Source organism: Xenopus laevis, chromosome 9_10S, assembly GCF_017654675.1.
Source record: "Xenopus laevis strain J_2021 chromosome 9_10S, Xenopus_laevis_v10.1, whole genome shotgun sequence".
In the NCBI taxonomy this organism is placed as follows: Eukaryota; Metazoa; Chordata; class Amphibia; order Anura; family Pipidae; genus Xenopus; species Xenopus laevis.
Window position 1 is genome coordinate 91609702 of NC_054388.1, and position 19036 is coordinate 91628737.

General features: G+C 39.1%; 1 pseudogene; it reads left to right on the forward strand.

The window, feature by feature from the left end:
• Positions 1-19036, forward strand: part of LOC108703128 — a 533218-nt pseudogene that overhangs the window by 263359 nt on the left and 250823 nt on the right.

The following is a 19036-nucleotide window of genomic DNA, read 5'->3' on the forward strand; positions in this document are numbered from 1 at the left end:
TTTCAGCGAAGTGAAACGGCGCGAATTCGCCCATCACTAGTCTTCTTCTGGTGCTTCAGCAATTTTCGTGACTTTGAGCGCATGAGCAGTTGACAAATACCCCAAAGACTGCTCCAACTGCGCATGCGCCGATACGGAACTTACTTCACGATGAAGAACGAAGACAACAAGATGGCTGACGTGAATTCTGATGCCATGAATCTGCACCGAGGGTTTAGTAAAAAGTTAGGGGCATTTGCCGGGGGGGGGAGGGAGGGGGGTCTATGTAGGCTAGGGGAGGGTAGGGTTATTTTTAATAAGGGGTTTACATCTCCTGTAAATTGCCCAAACACATCAAACTCATCTGGCTTTTGGAATCCTGTAAACTGTCCTATGATAATATAATAGCTGATATTTACCTGCATCTCCTGTTTTTTGTCCTCCCTCCTTAAACTTCCACTTCTTAAGTGCTTTTAGCTGCACTGCATGGTGGGTATTTTTTTTTCCGCTGTCTCTCAATGAAGTATAATTTAGTTACATTTGGGTGATTTGTTTCTAGATTTTTGTCTAGAGCAGTAGATCCCATTCTCCATTTGTGTCATGTATCATATAAACTAACTAAAGAGCCCTGACACATATTGTGCTTTATGCCAATCCTCACTGCTTTTTAAGATTCCAATGCTGCTGTAGTTCTGGCGCTGTTGAGATTATGGCTTCTTGGAAAAACTTAATGGCATCCATGTTTAATGATCCCTAAATATATTACCGCATTGATTTCTACAGCACGGTCCCTTTTCCCATTGGCTGTTAAAAGCTAGCTGGTTTGCAGTAATGAAATCCAAATTTGACTTCAAAGAAACAGCCTACAGATATTAATCAACGTCATTGTAATGGAACATTCAATCTGATGCACAGTCACAGAGGGGAAAAAACATAAACAAGGCTGTCAAATCTCCGATGTTTGAACATTTGCAGATTAATCTCTTAAATAATTTCCCCGTGATTTTATGTTTCTCATTGTTTATTGTTTGCCAGCATTAGATGCCATCTCCAGCCATTCGGCGGGTTGGCCCCAGTGAAGTAACATAATCTCTCTTCATCAAGAAACCAGAGATGATGATTTGACTTGGCTCATATTTCTGCATTGTGTTTCCCATGCAGACTACTGTGCTGTCTATATACAAACCACTGACTTTTGTGGTAAAAAAGAGAGTTTTTTAGTCATTCCCACCTAGTAAATAGTGTTGGGCAAATTTATTCAGCAGGCGCGAATTTGTGGTGAATTCCTGTGATTCGCCGCCGGTGCATAAATTCGCGAAACCACCGTGAAAATTCACCAGCGAAAATTCCAATTCCAAAAAACAAGACACCAGCGCTGTTTCACAAATTTTTCGCCATTTCGTGAATTTCGTGGGAAATTCGCAAATTTTTCTGCGAAGCGAAACACCCCAAATTTGCCCATCACTACTAGTAAACAATAATCAAGATAATGTATCCATAAAAGCGTATTATCAACAAATCAATGCTGAATGGCAGTGCTGCCCAAACGTGGGATATTTTAGGTATTTGATTAGCAAATAAAGCCCTATTTCTGCCCCATGTATCAGCAAGTGACCCATTAACGTGCTGTAAATCTCCGCTCTGTCATTTTTCCAGAAATGAGCCCTAGTCTAAAGCTCTAAAGGTAAATAAACTCCAGAATTTTATGCCAACTGTTAAGCTTGGCAGTCTGATGGTTATAGCCCCCTTCTTGATACCTTTACAGTTCAGATGTTATTCACATCATTATAATACAAGTTAATAAAATAACTCTTGAAAATGTGAAAAACAAATGTAACGTCTTAAAAGAAACAAATAAGAATGAAAATGTAATTTTAACAGATATTAATAACATCTAGAGGCAATGAGTGATAAGCAGTGATGGGCGAAATTCGCGAAACGGCGAAAAATTCGCCCGTTTTTGACGCCTGCGCCCGTTTTTGACGCCGCGTCCGTTTTTTCGGAAAATTTTTTTTGGCGCCGGCGAATTTTTGACGCGAATTTTCGCGGGCGTTTCACAAATTTATTCGCTGGCAGCGAATCGCGCAAATTCGCCGCAAATTCGCCCATCACTAGTGATAAGATGTAACAATAAGAAAGATAAAAAAAATGCCAAAGTCTACGAATAGTAGCTTGTGTTTCACAAAAAAGTAATTGCTCGAGTTAATCTTTGTACAAAGGGAGCAGCGTCACTACTTTTTAAAAAGGTGCTGGTGATAAATGTTTTTACCTATGATTACTTGTTGAACCACAAGAAACGCGTAAGATGTTACCTGATGTGAGATAAAGCTTTTTTCTTCGATCTTACACCCCGTCTGGAGTGCGTGCCCAAAGTGGACTGATGAAGTAAAGTGTTCTCTCCAAGCTACGGGTTCGGGGCGCAGCACCCGGATCTCCAAAGGAGAGCGGTGAGTGACCCTGGCTTTTAAGATTGCGCATAAGATAAAGCAAGCGACGGGTTCGGGGCAGCTGCACCCGAGCTACATCTTAAATTTGGTGAGCGTCTGAACTGCTAACAAATAATTGTAAAACATAAATGATTAATAGGGATGTAGCGAACTGTTCGCCGGCGAACTAGTTCGCGCGAACTTCGACTGTTCGCGTCCGCCGAATGTTCGCGAACGTCGTGCGACGTTCGCCAATAGGCGTTCGCGTCAAAAATCTTTCGACCATTCGACCATTCGATTCCTTCGACCGCTAAAATCGAAGGATTTTCGTTCGAATCGAACGATCGAAGCCATTGGATTGAATGAAATCATTCGATCGAATGGCTTCGATCGTTCGATCCGAACGAAAATCCTTCGATCGAACGATTAAAATCCTTCGATCGTTCGAATCGAACGATTTTCGGATGTTCGAAGTTCGCGAACTGTTCGCGAACTGTTCGCATTTTTTGCCGGTGTTCGCGAACGGCGTTCGCGAACACATAAACGGCAGTTCGCTACATCCCTAATGATTAAGAAAAGACGGTGAATGAAATAATTAATTAAGTTGGTAGCACCTGTATTTACCTGGTATTAGTTTTCACTGAGAAAGACTTTTATTTCACAACTTTTATGTCTGAGTGACAGTCATATGACGTCCAGTTTTAATTTTCCTTCCCAACTGTATTGGACTTTCGCTGGTTCTTTTCTATGGAATGCTGCACACAAGAACATTTTGCAGCAGACATTGGCCTTGTCCATAAGAGGGCATTGGTCTTATTATGGACTTCTCAACTTGACATTTTTTTTTTTAATAAACGGTAAGATTGATCGATTTTTATTGCCCGGATAAAGAGTGGTAGAAGATTTTTGGGGAAATATAAATCAAATTATTTTGTGTTTAGTTCTGACAGTTTTCATTTCCAAAACGTTTCCTCACACCAGAAAGAGACACATTTCTATTTGCAGTAGGAGGATATTTCCTCAAGTTCTCGGAGACAGATCTATTCTTGCAGTCTGTTTTGGGGTTCATAGCTCTGCAATATGTCACTCTCCCTCTCTCCAAGGCAAACAGAGCCTCTGCTGATGGAATTGTAATGTTGATCACGTTACAGTTTATGCTTTGCATTCAGTGCTGCCAGCATAAGAACTGACAGATACAGAGAGGGAATATTCCAAACCTTGCAGAGCTAGGAACTGTGGTCTAAAAATTGAATTTTGGTATCATTGACACTTGGGGGCACATTCACTTAGTTCGAGTGAAGGAATAGAATAAAAAAAACTTCGAATTTCGAATGTTTTTTTTTGCTACTTTGACCATCGAATTGGCTACTTCGACCTTCGATTTAGACTTCGAATCGAATTAAAAATCGTTCGAATATTCGACCATTCGATAGTCAAAGTACTGTCTCTTTAAAAAAAACTTTGACCCCCTACTTCGCCACCTAAAACCTACCGAGGTGCAATGTTAGCCTATGGGGAAGGTCCCCATAGGCTTTCTAACAATTTTTTGGTCGAAAAAAATCGTTCGGTCAAAGGATTAAACGAAATTTTTCATTTGATCGAACTATTTGCGGTAAATCCTTCGACTTCGATATTCGAAGTCGAAGGATTTACATTCAGCAGTCGACTATCGAGGGTTAATTAACCCTCGATATTCGACCATATGTAAATATGCCCCTTGGAGATGGTTTTGGTAATATATATTTTTGGTTTAAGGTGGTTTCAGAAGTTTTTAACAAAAGCCAATATTTTTTCTATATTAAGTTGTCCTTGAAAGGAACTCTATTTACCTTGCTCAATTATATTTAAAAAAAAAAAACAACCTAAAACTCCAATGCAATATATAGGCAGTAATGTGACCCCTATAGCAAAATATAAAAATGTTCGCTGTCACCATGTAGTTTCAGATATCCAGATAGTCTCATGTTTTAAACTAATATCCTAATTTATTGAAACGGTTTGGTTTTTTTGAAATACACTATTATTAGCACAAACGACGAGAGAGTGAATTTGCGGAAAATTTTCACGTTCCGCAGCGGCGAAAAAATCTGGCCGTGCGTCAGAATAGTCACGCGCATAAACATTGTCGAATGTTAAAATGATTTGGATGCTAATTGACTTTAATGCATTTGGCCAAAATAGGCACGCGTATAACAACTGTCGCGGGCGTCAAAATTGACCTGCGTCAAAATAATTTTGACGCCCATTGACTTCAATGTGTTTCGAGTATTTTTTGCAGTTTTTCGAATTTCGCAGGAAATTCGTAAGTTTTTGCGGAACGGTACAAATTCGCCCATCATCATCTTTCTTATCATTCCCTGTTGCCGTGAAGCGTGCGATCTAGTTCCATATTGTAGTCACACACTACAGAGTTAATAAGATGCCAGTTAACTTACGGAATGGTTAATTCCTTTCTGTGCTAATATAAGGGTAATAGCAATTGCTCCTGTTCCTTTTCAGTTTGCATGCCCCTCTATTTCATTATAGCCCTCTTCCCTTCAAACCCAGTCAATATGTTCATTTTGTAATCCTCCAAAATGCCTATGAATTATTCTGCGTTGCCACTACCATGCAATTTGCAGATAGGCCTTATTAACTTCAGATCGTCAAGCCTTTTATTATAAGGTCTCATCTATGTAGATTTGTCATGGTCCAAGGAAGGGCCATTTGATTTTTTTTCCATTCCAATTGGCATGTTAATGCTGTTTCTCTTAGTCGACTTCTATTAAAGTTTATTTTGGTTTATTTCTCTGCAATAGATGTCTGGCTTGAGATTTTACTTGCAAACAATTGTTGCTAATGGCGGAAATAGCAGCTGCCGCATCACTAGCCACCTCCAGTAAGAGGGATATAAGAAGAGAAGGAGGGGATTGGTATCTTTATGCCTCTAGCTGTGACAGCCTCTTCTCACTTGGTGTTTTTTTCCTTTGCAGCAGGCGCTGTTGGTAATTACGCCTCTTAATTTAAGAGAGCATGGTGGGAACAAGGAATATAAATTTCTATATTAGCTTCAGAGATTGAAACCGGGGACAACAATCCTTCTCTCATAAAGATTATATTTCAGAATGAAATGGTGACATTCTATATAAACTTGAAAAATTGCTCTCTTTAAAAAGAAAGAACGGAAACATTGTTTGCCTGGGAAAGGCTGGCTTATTTAAAGTTATATTTGCCTGACCTTGGCTGCTGGTTTATGTTTGCTTAGCACAAAATAAACCATTTCTTTGGTTATAAAAACAGTTGGCTTTGTTCTTGCAAACCGAGTAGCTGAAGCTGGAATACTGGAATATGGATTCTCAAAAGATTTGACCCAATTAGCTGCTGTGGTTTTTTTTAACAGCTTAGGCTTTTTAGGAACTTGTCAAAAGCAGTTTGAAATGACAGTTCTTTACTAAATATTTAGCTCCTTCGCATAAACTATTACAATTACAGGAAAGAAGTAAAAATCTCTCTAAATGTAAGTCTCTAGAATAAGGATGGCTATTTTGGGTCTTGCATAGTCCAGTTTTCCTTTGGATCTTGAGTATCTGCTTGCCACCTTAGGCTCTTCCCACTAAAACAACACTCTTCCCACTAAAACCTGGGTCCCTCCCTCTGTTTAACATTACAGTTGACAATGTCACCGTACATCCAGTCCTCTAGGTCAGGTGTCTGGGTGTCACATTTCCACCTCTCACATTCACAGCCCACCTCACATCCCTCACCAGAACATGCTACTTCTTTCTAAGAAACAGTCCAGGCTCTCATACTCTCCAGGTTAGACTTTTGTAACATATTACTAGCTGGACTCCCTGAATCACATCTCCACCCATTACTTTCAATACTCACTGCTGCTGCCCGCATGATCTCACCCGCATCTAAATCGCTTCCTTTCTCCTCACTATTAAAATCTGTCTCTGGGATTCCACTTGGGGCATAAAATGCAAAATTCTTATCCTGTTTTTCAGAGCCCTTCATTCTTCTTCTCCTCTTTATATATCCAATCCCATAAACTCCCTCCCGGGCCCTTCCCTCAGCTCAGGACAATCTATTGACTAGATTAGTTCACCAAAACAGCCTGCATAAAGTCGGGCACAAACCTTTTTCTGTGACTGCACCCCACCTCTGGAATGCTTTACCATTGTGCATCAGGAAAGCCCCCACACTAACGCTTTTCTCTATGCTCTTCAATAGTGATGGGCGAATTTATGCGCCAGGCGAGAATTTGCGGCGAATGTGTGCAATTCACCGCCGGCGAATAAATTCGCGAAACGGCCTGTAGAAATTCGCCAGCGTCAAAAAAAATGTCACCGGCATCCAAAAAATCGGACGCTGTCGTAAAAACTGAATGACTTTTTCGGCGAAGCAAAACGACGCAAATTCGCCCATCACTGCTCTTCAAAAACCACCTACTAAATGAAGTACTTTGCTAGCCTTCCACTAAGCAACACATCCCTATCCTATGCACTTATACCCCACCCACCTTTTTGTTTTTAATTTGTTCTGCTCGTACTAATAGATTGTAAGCGCCTTGGGGCTGGGACCTTATCCAAACTGTGTATTGAAAGCTCTTAGATCTTAGGCATTGATCTGTTGTTACTGTTTAACTTATTACTATACCCCTGTTTGTGCTCGCACCTGATAAAATATTGTGTACAATTGTAGTGCTATATAAATAAATACATATATACCTACATCATACATCATACAATATTCCTCTTATTACCTTGATGGTTATACATTTAAAGGTAAGGTAATAGATGTACATCCTTACATTATATAAATTAGACATGTTGGGGCACATTTACAAAGCTCGAGTGAAGGATTCGAATTAAAAAAAGTTCGAATTTCGAAGTTTTTTTTGGCTACTTCGACCATCGAATGGGCTACTTCGACCTTCGACTACGACTTCGACTACGAATCGAACGATTCGAACTAAAAATCGTTCGACTATTCGACCATTCGATAATCTAAGTACTGTCTCTTTAAGAAAAACTTCGACCCCCTAGTTCGGCAGCTAAAAGCTACCGAACTCAATGTTAGCCTATGGGGAAGGTCCCCATAGGCTTGCCTGTGTTTTTTTGATCGAAGGATATTCATTCGATCGTTGGATTAAAATCCTTCGAATCGTTCGATTCGAAGGATTTAATCGTTCGATCGAACGAATAATCCTTCGATCGTTCGATCGTAGGATTAGCGCTAAATCGTTCGACTTCGATATTCGAAGTCGAACGATTTTAGTTCCTAGTCGAATATCGAGGGTTAATTAACCCTCGATATTCGACCCTTAGTAAATCTGCCCCGTTGTATAACAAAAAATCCATCCTAATATTGCAGGCTGTAATAAATAATATATAGTACTTATTTCACTTTCGGCTAAAAGTTAATATTATCTTTAAAAATGGCCCCTTAATGCGAGCTCCTTATAGATCTGCTATGGTCCCTGTCAGTGTTTCAAACTTTGAGAATGACAGTCCTTGCCAGAATCACCATAATGGGGGGTGATAGCCAATCACATTCATGCATTCCCAACAGCAAAGACAGACAGTTGTGGATTGATTCTTATCCTACAAAGCAGGGTCCCCTGCACAGCCTGTGACAGAAGGCAGGAGTCAAAGAGACTAGTAGGGTTTTGCAGAAGTACCACTTTTTAAGCACATTGTTTCTAGATTTAAAATACTATAATGCACTGGCACAATCTTGTTTTTCACACAATATGTTTGACAAAACCAACAACCCCAAAAATGAAGTTCCAAACTTAGCAGCCACCCTTCCTCGTTTAAAATCAACTTCTCCAGTTTCCAATAGCTCTGCTTCCATCTTATTTTTATATCATGAAGCTCGCACACTGGGCACACATACATCAGGTTCCCTTACTTCAAGACTGGCCGGGGGATAATGTTTGAAGGAGAACAGCTACATCTGTTTAAAGTGGAAGGAACAGGAGGCTCTGTTTAGCAGCACACCTGGCTGTTATGTATACAAAACTTGCCTCCAAACTAGAAATTCAGAAATAAGCAACTGCTTTGAGGCCACTTGGAGCAACATCCATTGGAGATCACCTTTTAAAAATCATATTTATATTGCAAGGTCTTCTGAATTTGTCCTGTTGTGTATTTCTGAGTAGAAAGTATGGTGGATGGAACCCACTTCCACAGAGGGATAGAACATAACATAGGGGTTTTTTTGAAGAAGGGGAAAAGAGCAAAGGAAAATGCAGGATAGAGAGGGCAGATGGGTATGGTGAACTATGTGTCATGGGATGGGGGTTCTGGCTAAATGCGGAGCCTCTAAATTGACATTGAACAACAAACGTTTGAAAGGTTTTTCCTTGCTTTTTTTTAATTTTAATTTTTTATTATTATTTTGCATTTTACAGGTAAACATTTCCTCAGATGCAACTGAGGTAAAAGCAAAAAAAGAGAAGAAAAAGAAAGAAAGAAAGAAAGAAAATGTAAGTAAGAATAGGGAAAGGACAATATCCTTCTGATGACTTTGTTTCATTGTTTCCATTATTGTTATTAGTCAAAGTAGTTAATTTTCCATTCCTTCCATTTTTTGTTTGCATTATATATATCTTGCTTTTAGCTAAGAGTTTTTCAAATGAGATATTAGAGATTATTAATTGGATCAAATCTTCTTTTCGAACGATTCGAACTAAAAATCGTTCGATTATTCGACCATTCAACATTCAAAGTACTGTCTCTTTAAAAAAAACTTTGACTACATACTTCGGCAGTTTAAACCTACCGAGGTACAATGTTAGCCTATGGGGACCTTAGCCATCAGTTTTCTAAGGAAAATCCTTCAATCGATCGATTAAAATCCTTCGAATCGTTCGATTCGAAGGATTTCATCGTTCGATCGAAGGATTTGAGGTAAATCATTCGATTTCGATATTCAAATTCGTAGGATTTTACTTCGAGGGTCAAATTCGAGGGTTTATTAAGCCCTCGATATTCGACCCTTAGTAAATGTGCCCCTAGGTATAAGCAGTCTAGCTGCAGCTAGGATGTGAAACATTTTAATTCTCAAATTTGAAGGAAAAATATGTAGATCATGGTTTAGTAGTGCCATTGCTGGAGTCAGTGCCATTGGTATATTAGTTGTTTGAGTGATCATTTGTGATACTTCTTTCCAAAATGGTGCCAAGTTGGGGCATGTCCACCAAATGTGGAACATTGTTCCCTCTGTTTTATTACATCTCCAGCATGTTTTAGAAGTAGATGGAAATATATGATGCAGTAATGAGGGTGTATTGTACCACCTATATAAAAAATTGTCTCTGGTTTTCTGTGGGATTAGTACACTTGGAATATTTAAGAGGTCAATTAGCTGTATTTATCCACTGCAGCATTGTAAACGTTTGATGAAGATCTGATTCCCATTTCTCAATGTGCGTTGGTTTTCCTTTATTTAAAGTAGTTGAGAGTATCTTATAGATTTTCGATAGCCCTTTCCTTTGGCCTGCTGCCTGGAAACATAATTTTTCTAGTTCTGTTTGTTGTTGTGGTATTCCTTCCTGCTGCTGAGTTATTAGATGCGGAATTTGGAAATACATATAAAAGTCCTGCTACTTCCATGCCTGATATTTTTAATTATGTATTTGTAATGCTTCTGGATTTGTTGACCTTTGGGTAGACTGCCATCATGCTACTATCATTCTAGCTGGCTATTGGAGAGAAACAAAGGGGCAAATTCACTAAGATTCGTAGTTGCGCCAGGCGCAACTTCGCCGCGCTTCGCCGCACTTCGCCACACTTCGCCAGGCGTAGTTTCGACAGCGCTCCGCAAATTCACTAAAATCCGAAGTTGCGCTCAGGGGTAGCGTAAGGTTGCGAAGTTGCGCTAGCGTTGATTCGCTAAGTGAAGCGAAGTTACGCTAGCGATGGTTAATTTGCATACGGCGCCAAATTCAAATTTCAATGGAGGAATACGTACAATCACTACAAATGCCTGGGAAACCTTCAAAACATCAAATAAATTTTTATTTTGCCCTACACATGTGCCCCCTGTATAGTTAAGTTGCCATGAGTTAGGAAATGTAGGGGGAAGGAGGGGAGCCCCAAAAATTTTTTCGATCTTTTTAAGCCTATCACCCATAATATAGAAAACACGCCAGCGTTTTTTGGGACTTAGAAAAAATGTGAACTTTTTTTTAAACAATCCCTATCTACTATTGCGCTTCGCCTGGTCTGAGGTGGCGAAGGAAGTCTAGCGTAAAAGGTAGCGTTCAGTACACTGCGCGCGTTTGTGAATTTGCGTAGTTACGTCCATAGCGAAAATTTGCCAGGTGTAAGGGTGCGAAGTAACACTAGCGAATTTACGCCAGCATTCGTTAGTGAATTTGCGAAGTAACGAAAATGCCCAACGCAAGCGAATTGACGCTAGCGTTAGGCGCTTCGGCGCTTAGTGAATTTGCCCCAAAGAAACCTGTAGCAAGTTGCGAGAAAACAAGTTGAGACCGAATCTGCATTCAGTGATTCATTGACATCTATACTCTTCTTTTAATTCTTTAATGCATCTTTTCCTAAACTGAATTTTAAAGCATATTTTTTCCCTTCTGTACTTCAAGAAAGTAAAATTGTGATTATGCCTCTAATTACAATGCTTTGGGGAGTTTACTCAAATGAATCATACATTTATTCCGGGTAATTATGATTTTGTTGGCAAAAGAAAGCTGTACAGATTTCTAAATGCCAAGCAAGACACTCTCAAAAATACAGATTTAACTCTGGCCAAATGTTGTGCTGTATTAATCAGACACCATTTCTTATGGATCTGTTCAACCTGTTTACTCTCTACATTCTCTACTAACCTGACAAAACTGATTAAGGATATTTCCAGTAGAAATACGTATAATTGTTGTGGTGAAATAAGTAATTTTGTAGTGCTTAATTCACTTTATACTTTAAGGGGCAGATTTACTAAGGTTCGAAGGCAAATTAAAATTAAAAATTTTTAATTATTATTTAATATACACTGGCTTCTCTCCACCTTTTGGCCGAATCAGACAATGTAATGCAGTAACTGTGACAATCTATTTATTTATTTTCTTTTACAAGCCATGTGATTTCCATTAATCTCTACTGCCTTATACAATATCCTCCATTTTTGCTAAGTTTAAACGTGTCTCAGAATCCGACAGATTTTCTTATTATTTGCCAGCCACATTTAATATATCACAGGGCATCAATATACTATAACAGACCCTGGGATGCAATTTATCCTCTTTAAAAGGCTTTTCCTTTCACCGCACTAGTCTTTTTATGTTTTCAACTTAAAATGTTGCTTTCCTCTTTTATATTGCATTTAATATTACGTTTAGCAAAGAACAGCGAGAAAGAAATCCCATTGCAAATTGCAGTCAAGTCAGATTCACATAGGAGTTATCCCATAGGTTTATGTTAAGGTCACAAGGGGAACATTCATCATGTATCGGATTTTAGAATCATTTCATATTTGACTATTAACATGACTAGACATTTTTTTAAAACTCGTAATGTATATTTTTATGTGTACTGTTGGCTTCAGCATTGTTAAAGGTCAGTTATGTTTGACCAGTGAATGAGTACAGTTATACGGTGAAGGGAAGATAGAACTGAGAGATGAAGGTTGACATTTTTGGAGTTATTAAACAACGAGTGGGGGAGGGATAAATTCTAAATTTAAACCAAACAGAGCACATTATTCAATGCCCTGCTTTAATTGGTTCTCTAAGGGCAAGAGAGAGCACAGCTTAAAAAGTTTGCACCCAGTTTACTGTATATTGACCAATTAGGCACTAACAAATGCTACGTTTTCATGACATACTTAAGAGTTTAAGGTGGTTAAATGGTGGGATTGGGCTATAGTCATGTGAATCTTTCAAAAGTTAGAATACTGATATTTAAATTAAGTTACTTCCATGAGCTTGAAACAAAATGTGTTAAAGGACAGATATCCACATAAAGTGAAAAATCTTTATCTACAGGTAGCGATTATATCTGATTGTTCAGCACCTGAAAATAAAATATGGCTTGACAGTAACAGTCCTATTTTATTTTAAAGAGGTTTTCGTGCTATGGTTGTGTAAAGGGCATTGATTTACCCCAGACTTTATCTAATTTTAAGTACTAAAACCAGCTGTTAAATATATGTTAGTTACACTTTGAAGCTCATGCCACATTTGTTTTAGGTTGGGCTCATTTTTAGGACAATAGAAGATCTCTTTTGTCTTTATTTGGCTTCCTTGGACATATTTAATAAGTGGCCACTTCCAGCAATTTCACCGAAATGACTAATAAAGACATATATATATATATATGACCTGTATGTACCTGCCATATTTAAACTGACAACAAAGTTTTGCTAGAGGAATTTGCCAGCTTTAATTTGCAAAGATAAATTTTCACATTTTGATGAATACACATAGTTGTAGCAAATTAACTTCTGACGTAGTTTTTTAAAGTATGGCAAAGCTTTTCAAAGTGAAAATTCAGACCTAAATAAATTTGCCCCATGGAGAGTGACTGGTTGCAACTGACCTTTGTATGATTTACCCAAGACATGCCTTGATTAGGCATGACCCTAAAGCATCCCAAAACATTAAAAGCTAGTTTCTTAAACCCAATCACTAGTTTCTTAAACACAAACCCAATAAAATATATTAGCTTCAAACTCTCTTACTGACTTCACCTACACTACACTACACTACAATCAATATGACGTATGTAAAGTGACACCTTGTTCAACAGACTATGAACTAATGTCTGAACCCAGTACAGATCCAGCCTTGGAAATGAAAAGTTTGTTGAAATCTGTGATTCACAAGGACTGCTGCCTGGCCTGTGTCTGTGCTGCCTCCAGGTTTGCGTGGGCTCGGGTATTTTCGCCCTTATTCTGCTAGCCACGTGACGTCATTGCGGTTGGCGCAAATTTCAAAATATTTAAAGACACACATGTTCCATTCCCATTGCCCAACATAAAAGTCTATTCCTATTATTCCTGGGTGGGTTACTCTTCTATAATTCATGTTCCTGACCCTTGCCTGTTCCTGACTTTGCCATTCTGCCTGTACTGACCTCTGTAGCCTATATTTGACTATTCTTTGGATTCCGATTTATGTACCACGCTGCTGTATGGTTTGACCTTAGCCTGGGACCCCGACTTTGCTTTTGTAATCTGTATTTGGAGTTAGTTCTGAGATTGGGATACCTTGCAATAAAACTATAAATGTCTGGTACAGAGTGGTGGGTACCATTTATAAGATTACTGGCATAAAAAGTTACCCCTAGCTCTTTGTGTCCTCATGATACTGGAATCTGATTTGGTTGCTTACAAACTTCTGGCACATAACTCCAGATAGGTAACATCTGGATGTCTCCTACAGTTCCAACAAACTTTTGATATAGCTGAAGGATGATTCCATTACCTAAATCATACAATTTGGATTACCAACAGCCATCCCTAACACACTAGACCTTTACAAGGGACTTGCTTGTCACGTCTCCTTCTTATATGCCAGTGTGTAGACATATATTACTGAGCAGTTTGGACAGAGCAATGGTTTTTTTTTCAATGTTCAACAGCATAACATGTTTTCTTCTATTATCATCATCATCATTATTACCTGCTAGAATTCAGATTGTATGGTTCTTACTTACCTTTCAGCAGTATTTAAACAGAATGCCTCCTTTGCGCTGGAGAGAATTGTGAATGCACATGGGTCTTACTTACCCCTAGCTGCCTCTTTTTTTAAATAGTAGTTTAAATATTATGTATTTTGACTTTCCTCAATCACATTGAGATTTGTTTTACTAATTTTCAACCTCTGCATTCACCTTTTTATGCCAGCAACTTCACCATCAATTTACAGTTTTTTCCCTTTATATTAGCCTTCCCCTACTCCTCCTAAATTTTTGAAAAGGAACCTTTCACAAGTCTCTTGTTCAATAAGCTTCACACATGGGCTGCTAGATAACTCGACTACTGAGAAGCAAAACAGTTGTTTTGGCACTCGGACTTCACAATAGTCTGACAGCCGTTTGCATTATCCTGTCTTCGTATTTCAAGAGTAGTTCTGCATAGGAAGCTGCCTGAGAAGTGAAATGGCCCTCAACTGTTATTATGTATTTCAAATGAAGGTCAGCTGTACATAGAAGGCAGATTTTACTCACCATTGTTTGGCCGTGTCGGCATCTAACTCTGTAAAACCTTCTGAATCCATTTTATTACAGGATACTCAATGCAATGTATTATTTGACAGGCTTTACTAAGGTTTAATTTTAATGAGCCAGTAAAAACCTTGCTTAGCCCGTAATTTGAATCATGAAGGATTCTCACAGAGAAGGTTAATGTTTGTATGTAAAATCCTTCTGAAACACTAAACTCTATATTATATTCATTTGAGAGCAATGATTTAGCTCACTGCAATCTCTGCTTGCCATCATGTCTTTGTGCCTACCTTTAAATAGTACACAAACTAGTGAATGTTTCATACATTTGTAGGGGTTTAAAGTTTTGTGAGCCTTTAGGTTTGCTATTTTCCCCAGGAGGGCTTTTAGAAGCTTAGGTTTGCTTATACATTTATAAGGGGGAGGAGCTGGTCCCTTAGCAGTGTAAGGTGTTAGATTTCCCCTAAGTTCTAAATCGTGAAGCAAACATGCTAGGCCTCTTTGGTTCCCCTACTGGTTGGAGGAAGAGATTTGGTGTTCCATAGGGCCCGGAACGGAGGAGGGTTCCAGTGTAGATGAAGTACATGGGAAGTTTTGTTATAGTCACTCTAGGAGTGAACAATAGGATTGGGGGATTGTTTGTAAAGATGGCAGAAGCTCCAATGAGGAGACCAGGAGAGTAAGTACCCTGCAGTGACAAGGCCACCCGGATAGGGACTCAAGCGGTTAGGCTCAGGGAAAGACAAATCCTTGGAGTAAGGAATCACTGTGAGCTTCGCCTAGCACTAGAATTTATTCACCAAGGCAGACAATACTACCTCTGGGGTGTGGTGAACACTTTTCTTAAAAAAGTGTGAGTTCCATCTGACTAAGTGTTTGAGCATTTACTAATCTGATATTATAACAACAAAGTGTATGCACTGGTCCAAATAAAAAGTTTGTCTGTTTTTATAGAACCACTGGCACCCAAATGTATTTCAAGAATTGGTCTTGTGGTAGAGGCACAGTGTGGGTTAGCCCTTCCTCCAACAGTAAGCAAGGGCTCACTTGAGAGAAAAGAGTATTAAATAACACATACCTATCTGGAGTTGCAGGGAGGAGTTACTGATTTAAAGTCAAACTGGGCAGATCGGTTATAGTACAAGGTATTGGTAAGCACCCCGCTTTCTAAAACCCACACATTTATTTAGAAGAATCTTTTTGATGTGCTGGGCTTCCTCTAACTTTTTCCTTCTGTCTGCAAAAACTCAGTCATGCAGAGAGTCCCAGCCTGACATCAGGAACAGTTGGTTTTACTAGAGGAATATTATGTTAAAGAAACATGTAATCAGTGATTCCCAGAATATTATAAAAATCAATTCAGTATGAGTCAGCATTCTACCAAACAACACTCAAGAAAAGGTATTGGGTTGTGGTATCGCACTTATCTTCTTTAACTGATATGAATATATAATAATGGAAATCTGATCATCAATCATCTGGCAGAACTCTACAGTATTTAAACTATATTGGCAAATGTATGCAGATATGTGCTGGTTCAACCTCTAATTCAGAATATTAATATAAAGTTGTTTTACCCCTTTCTGTTGTAACAAAATCTACTCTTCTGGAAAGGCTTTCATCTGGGGTTTTGAAAGCTATTGGGGGGGATTTACTTCCATTCAGCCAGAAGAGTGTTACTGAGATTAGACATTGATGGTTGTCATTGGGCCTGGCTTTCTCCCATCATCCCATAGGTGTCCAGTTGGGTTGAGGTCAGGGCTCAGTGTAGACCAGTCACTTTCTTCTACTTCCTTCTCAGCAAACCCATTCTGCATGGACCTTACCTTGTGCCTGAGAACATTAAAGTGCCTAAACAGGAAAAAAACTTTCTGAAACACAAAATAGAAATCACGGAATCATCAAGAATATCATTATATACTGAAGCCTTATAGTTTGCTTTGAGTAGATTGAGGAACGATTATTCAAACCGTGGAAAACAATCCCAGATTATTTCTTTCCATTAATCATCAAAACGTGTTTTCTTCTAAAACACAAAAGATGGTTCTCCAAACTGTTAATGTTGTGTAGTCAATAGTTATGATTGAAAAATAATATGAAGCAGAACTTTGTATTTAAAGGGGAACTATAGCGGGCAAAAGAAGCACTGTGTGATCGATGGCCCCACAAGACAAAGGGATACTACAATGATGTAAGATTTTCAGCTATGTCAGCCTGTGATTTTCTGTAAAGCAGCTTCTTCTCTTTATGATGATGATGATTGTTGTTATGCTTGGAGGGTCTTTGAATATAAGCTGGTCTCTGCCGTTAAAGAAACTAAGAACAGTTTGCATAGAATTATACCAAAAAAGTGCTTCATCCATAACATTTAACATCAGTAGTTCAGTAATATTGCTGTAAGAGACTGTTGTCAGAGAGGATTTCCCCTGTTCTCTCATTTAATGTACATGCACAATTTATGTTATCAAGTCTTTGTCTGTTTGGATTATTGTCGATCACATTTGACTGAAGCCTTCTCATCCACAGACAAAAAGGAGTGTTTGTCACTCATCCCCATGCCAAGCGGCATTTTCACATTCATTGCAGAAAATGAATAAGCAGCTTGAAGGCAATCACTCACCAAGCAATTCTACATATATTTATAAGCAAATGTTTGTCCGTAACACCTGCAGGCTCTCGGCTATAAAGTGAAGATGATATGTTTAGGGACCTCTAGTAGACCTTCAGATTTATATATACATAATAATATTCATGCACAGTGGAGGCATTCATCATTCTCAAGTCTTCTGCTTTGTCACTTGTACTGAACGCTATACCTCCGCCGTGCACATTTTTCAGCATATTCTCACAGCAGCCCACAAGGATGTAGCCATTGATTGGTAATTGTGATAGATACCTTGCTAGCTAATTCATTTGTTCCCGTGAGACCTTGCTGAAATTTCAGGTTGGGCCATTTTATATAATACTTCAGCAGAATGGAATCTCTTTTGGACTCCTTTGTGCATTCTTGTGTTTCCCCCTCACTTTCACTCTCTACAAATCTGTGATACCCATTGAATATCTCTCTTTCACCTCCCTTTGAATCCTATAATGCCACGGCAACTTCACACCATGGTCTTATGAGTCCAGAACTTTCTCAGAGCAAACATTAGCATGGAGCACTGAGCAGGATTGAGTGATTCATTCAATGCTTGATCAATTCCACAGCTGCTTTGGGAACACTGAACATCTGTGTCATTATCAAAAGATGGCCTCACAAAATCCAAGATAGTGAGGACCGATGGGCAACTTCAGGACTGGTGCAAGAACTTCAGCATATAAAATACAACATTTCTAGCCAAGACTTTAGTCCTTTTTTAAACATTTGCTTGCACATCCTTAAGATATTTTAGAAGCCAGACGGTATCTGCTTTTCAATTTGAGATACCCCAGCATGCACCAGTAGAGGCCAATGACAGTGATGTACAGACACCAATAGCTTTGGATAACACTACCACCTTCCTAAAAAAGTTGAACATAATATTCTTTTAGATCAACTGCAAACTCAACCAATAATGTAAGCTTGGAGTTACAGTAGTTCATTAGTGTTCCAGCACATGGGAATATATGGATTCTGGTAAGTGTGTACTAGTATTGATTTCTCAGAAGCCTAGCAAGAAGCTTTTACCATTTCTAGGCCATTGATTTGCAGGGGCCCCTGGGCATAGGAATGCAAAAGTATTCTGTTGTGAACCAATGTTCCTTTTCCCAGAATGCTCTGGGCAGGGACAGGCTGGAGTCTTGACTTAGAGGGGCAAATTCACTAACGCGCTAAGCGCCGAACGCTAGCGTTAATTCGCTAGCGTTAATTCACTAGCGTTGGGCATTTTCGCTACTGCGCAAATTCACTAACGAACGCTGGCGTAGTTTCGCTAGTGTTACTTCGCAACCTTACGCCAGGCGAATCTTCGCTAGCGACGAAACTACGCAAATTCACTAACTTGCACAGTGTAGCGAACGCTACCTTTTACGCTAGACTTCCTTCAGCCACCTCAGACCTGGCGAAGCGCAATAGAGTAGATAGGGATTGTTTAAAAAAAAGTCGAAATTTTTTCTAAGTCCCAAAAAACGCTGGCGTGTTTTCTACATGATGGCTGATAGACTGAAAAAGATCGAAAAATTTTTGGGGCTCCCCTTCCTCCCCCCTACATTTCCTGACTCATGGCAACTTACTAGACAGTGGGCACATGTGTAGGGCAAAATAAAAATTTTATTTGCAGATTTGAAGGTTTTCTAGGCATTTGTAGTGCAGATACGTGTTCCTCCATTGAAATTTGAATTTCGCGCCGTATGCAAATTAGCCTTTGTGAGCGCAACTTCGCTTTATATAGCACAACAACGCTAGCGCAACTCCGCAACCTTATGCTACCCCTGTGCGCAACTTCGGATTTTAGTGAATTTGCGAAGCGCTGGCGAAAC